The sequence below is a fragment of the Suricata suricatta genome, chromosome 1, assembly GCF_006229205.1.
Source record: "Suricata suricatta isolate VVHF042 chromosome 1, meerkat_22Aug2017_6uvM2_HiC, whole genome shotgun sequence".
Classification (NCBI taxonomy): Eukaryota; Metazoa; Chordata; class Mammalia; order Carnivora; family Herpestidae; genus Suricata; species Suricata suricatta.
In genome coordinates this window covers 16,072,253-16,081,651 of record NC_043700.1, presented here as the reverse complement: position 1 = coordinate 16,081,651, position 9,399 = coordinate 16,072,253, and positions in this window count along the sequence as shown.

Here is a 9,399-nt window from a genome sequence, read left to right as displayed (position 1 = left end):
GTGTACAAAAAATTAATTTTCAAGGTTTTGGGGTGTTTTCTTTCATGATTTTCAGCAAAGTTTTGAGTTTTTTAAAAAGAATTTTACATATTGCCTCCTGCATTCTGCTGATTGATCCAGTTCCTAATAATTTTATGTGGATTGTGATTATATATATCAGAACTTCTAATTATGTGTACTATTTCATTTTTCCTGTAATTTAAGAAAGTACATACACTCCTATCATCTGAAAATGTTAATTTTTACATTTTCCTCCTCTTAATCTCATTTCCCCATCAGAAACATCCAGCACAATGCTGCATAGGCATGATATGAGCAGGCATTCCCTCTTCTTTTCAACTTAGAGGAAAATAACTACTATTTCTCTGTTACGTCTACGATAAACATTACTTTGACAGATCCTTTATGTTGTCCATTCTTCTCTTGTTAAAGTTTATAGAAACTTTAAAAAACTGGGAATGGACAGGGAATTTTTAAATACCATTTTAGCCTATGTTAAGATAATCATGTAGTGTATTTCCTTTGATTTATCGATATCGTAACTTATATTAATATATTTTAATGCTCTGCAAACCCTAGGTTTCTGGAATTGACCCCATTTGGTCATAATAGGTTATTTTGGTACATACTTTTTTATTTCTGGCATAGAATGGGCTTAAAAGTCATCACTCCATTCTAACATCAAATAAACACCTAAAAAAAGATGAAAAATCAGCAACTCTTCCTGGATCCATAAAGAGTGAGGACACAAGGCAAACTACTGTCCCCTCAAAGATGGGTGGATACAGAGAATCACAACTTAGCAGAGCAGAAGCGAACAAGCCAGGACATGAAGACGTGAGCTGTAATGGAATCACCAGAGACTCCCTGTTGTGGGTCTGAGAGTTCAGAACTACAGACAGACTCAGTTACGGAGGCCCCTACACCTACGTGAGCTTTACCAGTGGGAGCCCTCCCAAATCGTCACAGTAAGTATCACTGTGCTTCCCTACTGCTTCTAGCAGGATGAGGGGGAAAATCTTTCACAGTATGCCAAAGCATTCTGTTCTTAACAAGGCCCATCCTCGGGAAAATCTGTTTAACCAGAGTTTAAGCTGGTGAGGTTTTATTAAAGCCTAACCTTCCTGGGAGAAGAGAAAACCTAAATCCAGACAGCTCTAGACTTCTGTGTGGGCAAAAGGAAATACAAATCCTCAATCCTTTCCGGCCATTCTGCCCCACAGAAGGTCAGGGGAAGTGAGAAGCACTGGCGAATTTCACAGTCCGGGAGCACAGGGTCATTAACCGTCCTCATCAGAGGAGTACAGAACACTTCCCCTTCCCCCACTCCTTACGACTATATTACTAAAGGCCTATTTACCATGGTTTCTTTTATCTATTGGATAAAATAGATCACATCCCCTTTGAATAAAAGATTACAAGGCATACTAAAAGGCAAATCCAGTTTGAAGAGAAGAAGTATCAGAAACAGAGTTAGAGATAGTAGGGATGTTGGAATTATCAGATCAGAAATCTTTTTTAACTATGTTTAATATACTAAGAGATTTTAATGGAAAAAGTAGGCAACATGTAGGAACACATGGATAAGGCTGGCAGAGAGATGGAAATTCTTAAAAAGAAAATAAATGCTAGAGATCAAAAACACTGCAATAAAAATGAAGAATGTCCTTGATGGGATCATTAGACTGGTTATGAAAGAATCTGAGTTTGAGGATATGACAAGAGAAAATTCTAAAATGGAAAAGCAAATAGAAAAAAATACCCCCCAAAATTCCAGAATGTCTAAGAACTGTAAGACACCTACAAAAATTGTACTATATATGTAATAAGAATATCAGAAAGAGAAGAAAGATAGAAAGAAACAGTAATTGAAGCAATAATAACTGAGAATTTCCCCCAAATTGATGCCAAACACCAACCTACAGGTCCAGGAAACTTGGAGAATGGTGAGCAGAATAAATGCAATAAAACCCCAACAGACTGTCTCTCAACCCTCAGCAACAACCAACCACCACCACCCCTGACATCTAGGCATATTATATTCAAACTGCAGAAAATTAAAGATAAAGAAAAAAAATTCAGAGGGGAAAACATTGCCTTGCATATAGATGACCAAATATAACAATTACATCTGACTTCTCAGAAACCATGTAAGCAAAAAGAGAGTGAAGGAAAATACTGAAAGTATTGGGAGAAAAAAAAACCACCAACCTAGAATTTTGTATCCTGAAATATTATCCTTCAAAAGTGAAGGCAAACAAAGACTTTCTCAAACAAGTATTTATTTATTTATTTATTTATTTATTTATTGCCAGTAGACCTGCCTTATAAGGAATGTTAAAAGACATTCTTTAGAGAGAAGGAAAATATAAGTCAGGAACTTGGAATTACATGAAGAAGAGTATCCATGAATGAATAAAGGTAAAATAAAAACTTATTTTTCTAATTCTTAACTGATCTAATATTACAGTTTGCTCAAAATTAGAAGACCTATAATGTATTTGATTATGTATGTATATACACATATATACTTATGTATGCTTATGTCTAAGAGCAATGAATGACAGAGAGGAAGAAATTGGAATTATTTTGTTATTATTAGTACTTGTGTTACCCATGAAGTGGTATTATGTTATTTGAAAGTGGACTTGGATTCGTTATAAATGTACATTACAAACCCTAGGACAGCCACTAAAAAACATCGAAAAAGAAGAACTGACATGCTAAGAAAGGAGAAAATGAAGTCATATAAAATGCTCAACTAAAAACAAAGAGTAGATGACAAAGGTAGGAACAAAGGAGAAATGCAAAAAATAGAAAACTATACTGAACATGGTAGATATTAATCCAACCATATCAATAATCACCTTGAACATATATGGTCTAAATATACCACTTAAAAGAGATTGTCAGAAAGGGTCCAAAAACAATACACAATTAATTACCTGTTGTCTAAAAAAAATGCTCACACTAAATATAAGGACAGATATAGATAAAAATTAAAGGGATGAAGAATGATATATCACACTAACACTAACCAAAAGGAAACAGGAATAGTTATATCAATTTTACATAGAGCTGACTTCAGAGTTTGGAGGGATAGGGAAGAGCATTACATATGATAGAGGGGTCAACTGTCCAGAAAAAAACAACAATCCGTAACATGTATGCCCCTAACAACAGAACCTCAAAATACATGAGGCATAAACTGATAAACCTGGAGAAATAAATGCATCTACTATTATAATTGGCTCTTTAACATTTTTTTTTTTTATCAGAAAGGGACAGACCCATCGTGCAGAAAATCAGGACATGTTTGAACTAGGTGTAACTGACATTATAGATATGCAACAAAAGCACCTTACATATTCTTCTCAAGTTCACAGGGAATGCTTACCAAGTTAGACCACATTCTGGGTCATAAAAGACACCTTAAAATTTTTAAAAGAATAGGAATCATACAGTATCTGCTCTCAGAACAGACATCAACAACACAGAGATAGCTGGAAAATCTTCAACTACCTGGGGATTCAACAGCACTTTTCTAAATAATACATAGCTCAAAAAAGAAATCTCAAGAGCAATGAAAAATAATTTTAAATGAAAATAAAAATAGTTATCAAAATTTGTGGAATACACTGAAAGCAGTGCTTAGAGGGAAATTTCTATCATATATGTGGGATAAATCCCATGTATACAAGCCTGGTTCAACATTAGAAAATCAACATAATCTGACACTTCAAAACGCTAGAAATGAAAAATCACATATCAATAGATGCAGAAAAAGAATTTGACACAATCCAATCAATGCCCATGAATGATTAAAAACTCTGTAAACTATGAATAGAGGGAACTTTCTCTACTTGATAAAGAACATTTACAAAAAAGCTACAGCTAACATTATATTTAATGGTAAGAAAGTTTTTCCACCACAATCAGAAACAATGCAAGGATGTGAACTCCTCTTACTACTTTTCAATATCATGCTGGAAATTATAGTTAATTCGATCAAAACAAGAAAAGAAATAAAAGGTAAATGCATTGGGAAGGAAGACGTAAAACTGTGCAGAAGACATGATCGTCTATGTAGAAAACCAAAAAGAACACACACAAATGCCTGGAACTAATAATCGGTTATAGCAAGGTTGCAGAATATGAGGTTAATATACAAAGTCAGTTGCTTTCCTACATACCAGTAATGAATAAACGAAATTTGAAATAGCAACCCGCCCCACATAAACCCAGGAAATCTGGTTTATTTAAAGGATTGGAAGTCTAATACAGCAGGGGATTTAATTCCAAATAGAAGGACCCCTACCAGGTCATATTATATACTCCCTCTGTAATAAGATTAGGACAGTCCTCCTGGACTCCGTCATCGAGAATTAAACCTGTACCTTCCTCATAGGAAACCGAATTTCTCTTCACATGACAATAAAGGACTGGAGGAAAATTCTGATTAACTATGAAAGATCGTTTATTTAGGCTTCTCTTTCTCATAATATTAACCTTCTTTGGTTGTCTTTTCTGGTGCCCCCCTTGCCTGCTGCCAAGACTCCTTCACCTCCATAACTTCTCGCTGAGAAACCTCCTTTCTACTCAAGGAAGTTCCTATGTGTCGTCTACCTTGGATGGGCTGCCCCTGCCTGTGGTAACTCCCATATATATATAAATGCCCCAACCGACCAAGGCGGACCCATAGGCAGGGACATCTCTACGCCCCCATTTAGCAAGAAGAGGTTACAGAGGAGAAGACCTTCCACCCTCAGCAACCTTAAAGATTTAAGGGTCAAAATTGTTCAGGGGAGAATGATGTGGGCAACAAAGGCAGAAGAAAATGGCAGACAAGCTTAAATTTCCTTATAATCTGCAGCCCATTGACAATACATGAAGCAGGCAGAGCAAAATGTTCCCCCAGGAACTCCACTGTCTTAGCATTAATGCGTTGCTAGAGGGGAAAACCACCTTGGCAAGGCCTCCGGTGTTCTCCAGCATATGAAAATCCCTTTGGAAGCTTCCCCTTGACTTTGCCTCCCCCGCAACTCCCAAGTATATAATGAGTCTCTCCTCATGGTCCCAGTGTAGCTCTTTCTGCCCATAGGTCACGTCCCCATGCTTTAATAAAACCACTGTTTTGCACCCAAACAATAACAACAACAAAACAAAACCAACCAACGAAACCAAAACGAACATTGCCATTTCTATTACTGTCCCTTAGAATGAAATACTTAGGTATAAATCAAAGGATGTACAAGATCTCTATGAGGAAAATTGTAAAATTCTGATGAAAGCTCTCCAAGGAGAACTTCAAAAATAGGAGACACAGCTCATGTTCATACATTAGAAAACTTAATATTGTCAAGATGTCAGTTTCCCACCTCTATCTCTAGATTAAATGCAGTGTGAATCAAAATCGCAGCAAGCTTTTTTTGTGTCTGGGGACACAAGGATTCTAACATTTAAATGGAGAAGCGAAAAGATAGAATAGCCAACTAAGTATCGATGGAGAAGAACGAAGTCAGAGGAATGACACTCTCTGACTTCAAGACTTACTACAGAGCTACAGTAATCAAGACAGTATGGGACTTGAGTAAGAGTCGACAGATAGATTAATGGAACAGAACAGAGATCCCACAAATAGACCCACAAGATCCTGAAAAAGAGCAAAGGCACTACAGCTGACGAAGTTTCGGGGTGATGGTGGAGTGGTTTGGAACTGATGGCCAAGAAAGAACTCTTGAAGACGTTTTTGGTGCAATAAAGGTGATTTTATTAAAGCACAGAGATAGGACCCATGGGCAGGGAGAGCCGCCTGGGGCTGTGAAGAGTGACTATATGCTCTGGAGTTGGGGAAGGTAAAGACAAAACGGAGGGCACCAGAGGGCATTGGATATGCTAAAGAGGACTCCTAAGATACCAGAGGCCTTGGCTTTTGTCAGGCTAGGGCTGTTTTCCCTCTAGTAAGGCAGTAGCATCAGGACAGTAGGGGTTCCTGGAGAACTGTTATCCTCTGGACTTGCCTCAAACATTTGCCAATGGGCTGCAGGTTACAGGGAAATTTAATTTTACCTGCTGTTTCCTTCTTGTCTTTATTCCCCTCATCACTACAGAGGGAGGGTGAGTCTAGGGGCTCCAGGAAGCAGAGTCTGGGGGTTTTTGGAGTTTAGGCTATTGACAAGATGGCCTTTTTCTTGTAGTTTACTAAGATATTGTAAATATCTCTGTCAGTTTAACCATTTGTCTGTCCTTCCCTTTGTCCTTGGGCAGCCAGGAGTGCCTGAGGAATGTCTCACATCCGACCTGGGGGGTGGGTAACGCTGGCTTGTGCTTGGCCCGCAGCTTGCCTCGTGGTCCCTCGTCGTAGTGTCTTTTCAACAAACAGTCCTTGCACACCTGGCCATCCCCAGGCAAAAACACACACAGGCTTTCTGCCTTTCACAAAATTAACTCAAATGGAACATAAACCAAATGTAAAAGGCAAAACTCTAAAGCTTCTAGAACGTAACATGGAGAACACCTAAAGGATCTTGGATGTGGAAAAGACTTTTTGGATACATACTCCATTAAAGAAATAATTGGTAAGCTAGATGTAATTCATTACAATTAAAACCTTCTGCTTGGTGAACAACTACATGAAAAAATAAGCCGCACACTGGAAGAAAATATTTGCAAAAGACCTATCAGGTGAAGGACTGTTATCTGAAATAGAAAAAGAATACTTAAAACTAAACTGTGAGGGGCACCTGGGTGGCTCAGTCAGTTGAGAGTCTGACTTGATTTTGGCTCAGGTTATGATCACCTGGTTCATGGGATCAAGCCCCACTTTGGGCTCCATGCTGGCAGTGTGAAGCCTGCTTGGGATTTTCTCTCTCCCTCTCTCTCTGTTTCTCCCCCTCTATCTCTCTCAAAATAAATAAATAAACTTAAAAGAGTTAAAGTAAAAAAAAAAACAGTGAGGAAATAAATAATGCGATTTAAAAAACAGGCAAAAGACCTGAACAGACACCTCACCAAAGACGACCCTCAGATGAGTAAGCATTTGAAAACATACTCAACATTGTATGTTTCCAGGGAACTGCAATTAAAACAATGAGATAATACTACAGACCTATCAGAATGGCCCAAATCTGGAACACTGATAACACGAAGTGCTGTCAAAAATGTGGAGCAACAGGAACCCTCCCCCGTTCATTGCTGAGGGGAATACAAAATGGCCCAGCCACTTTGGAAGACAGTTTGGTGGATTCTTACAAAACTAAACATACTCTCAACATTTGTCCCAGTAATGGTGCTCCGCGGCATTCATCCAAAGGAGCTAAAAATGGATATCCATACAAAGCTCTGCACATGGATCTTTACAGCAGCTTTATTCATAATTGCCAATACTTGGATGCCCTTCATTAGGTGAATGGATAAGTAAACTGTGGGACAGCTGGACAGTAATAGTATTCTGCACCAAAAGGAATAAGCTAATAAGTAATGAAAAAGCATTGAGGAAACCCGAAAGCAGATTACTAAGTGAATGAAGCCAGTCTGACAAGGCTACATACTGTACGATAACAACCATAGGACATTCTGGAAAAGGCAAAAACTACAGAGACAGTAAAAAGATGCCTCTGAAGGATGAGAACAGGGAGCCAAGAACAGGCAGAGCACAGAGGATTCGTAGGCTGTAGACATATAGTAAAGGTGGATACGGGTCATTATATAATTGTCCAAACCCACAAAATGTACAACATCAACAATGACCCCTAAACTATGACTTCGTATGAAAATGAGGAGTCAGTGTGGGTTCACAGATTGAAATAAATGTGCCACTGTGGTGTGGGACGTGGCCAGTGGGGGACACAGTGCATCTGTGAGGATGGGGGGATGTGGGAAATCTCTGTACTTTCAATTTTGCTGTATGTCTAAAACTGCTCTAAAAAATAAAATTTACAGGGGTGCCTGGCTGGCTCAGTTGGTAGAGCATCTGTCTCTTGATCTCAGGTGGTGAGTTCAAGCCCCACATTTGGCATAGAGTCTACTTAAAAAAATTTATTATTTAAAAAACCCCAATTACTCAACCCATCTAATATACGTATTAATTTCTTTTTATTTTTAAAAAAATTTTAATGTTTTTATTTTTGAGAGACAGAGCAAGGGTCAGAGAGAGAGGGAGATACAGAATCTGAAGCAGGGTCCAGGCTCTGAGCTAGCTGTCAGCACAGAGCCCGAACTGGGGCGCAAACCCACAGACCATGAGATCATGACCTGAGCTGAAGCTGGACGCTTCACTGACTGAGCCACCCAGGTGCCCCTTTTTTTACATTTTATTTTATATTTGAGAGACAGAGCACACGTAGGGGAGGGCAGAGAGAGAGAGAGAGAGAGAGAGAGAGAGAGAGAGAGAGAGAGAGAGACACAGAATCTGAAGCAGGCTCCAGGCTCTGAGCTGTCAGCACAGAGACCGACATGGCGTTCAGACCCACAAACCATCAGATGATGACCTGAGCCAAAGTCAGATGCTTAACCGACTGAGCTGCCCAGGCGCCCCGATGTACCTATTAATTTGTAAATTCTTTCCTCAGTGCTCTCCTTTGTGGACTCTGCCTTTCACATATGCCTCGTACACCCTGCCATTTGGAGGGTAAAGGCTATGCCTTGAGCAGAGAGCCAAATCTGTAAATGATTTCCCCAACAAGTACAGTCGTGAATGCAAGGGAATTGATTTCAACTTAGGACTTTACTGTTAAGGCACGGAAATAGGAAAGATCTAAAAGGGGACGTGGAAGCAGTTTTACCCTGGGAGAGACGTAGATTATTTCCCTGATAAGTACCAGTCTTTGGCTCCTTTACTGAAAAGTTCAAGGCTGCTGTTGCTTTGTCATACTTCAAATTCTTTTGAAATAACTTCTAAGACCACCAGGCTGGTAGTTACTATTGAGGTTGCCGATTTCCTGGACACCTTCAATGGCCAAATGAAGTTTTTTTTTTTTTTTAAGTTTTACTTCTTTTTAAAAGAAGACAGAGGGGCACCTGGGTGGCTCAGTCGGTTAAGCGTCTGGCTTCCGCTCAGGTCATGATGTCTCAGTTCGTGGGTTAGAGCCCCGCATCGGGCTCTGTGCTGAGCGCTAGCTCAGAGCCTGGAGCCTGTTTCAAATTCTGTATCTCCCTCTCTCTCTGACCCTCCCCTGCTCATGCTGTCTCTCTGTCTCTTAAAAATAAATAAAAAACATTTAAAAAATTAAAAAAATAATAAATAAAAGAAGACAGAGACAGAGACAGAGAGCGCGCACACACAAGTGGTGGAGAGCAAAGAAATAGGGGATGGAGAATCGCAAGCAGACTTGGAACTGTCAGCACAGAGCCCGATGTGGGGTTTGAACTCACAAACCATGAGAGCAAGACCTAAGCTCT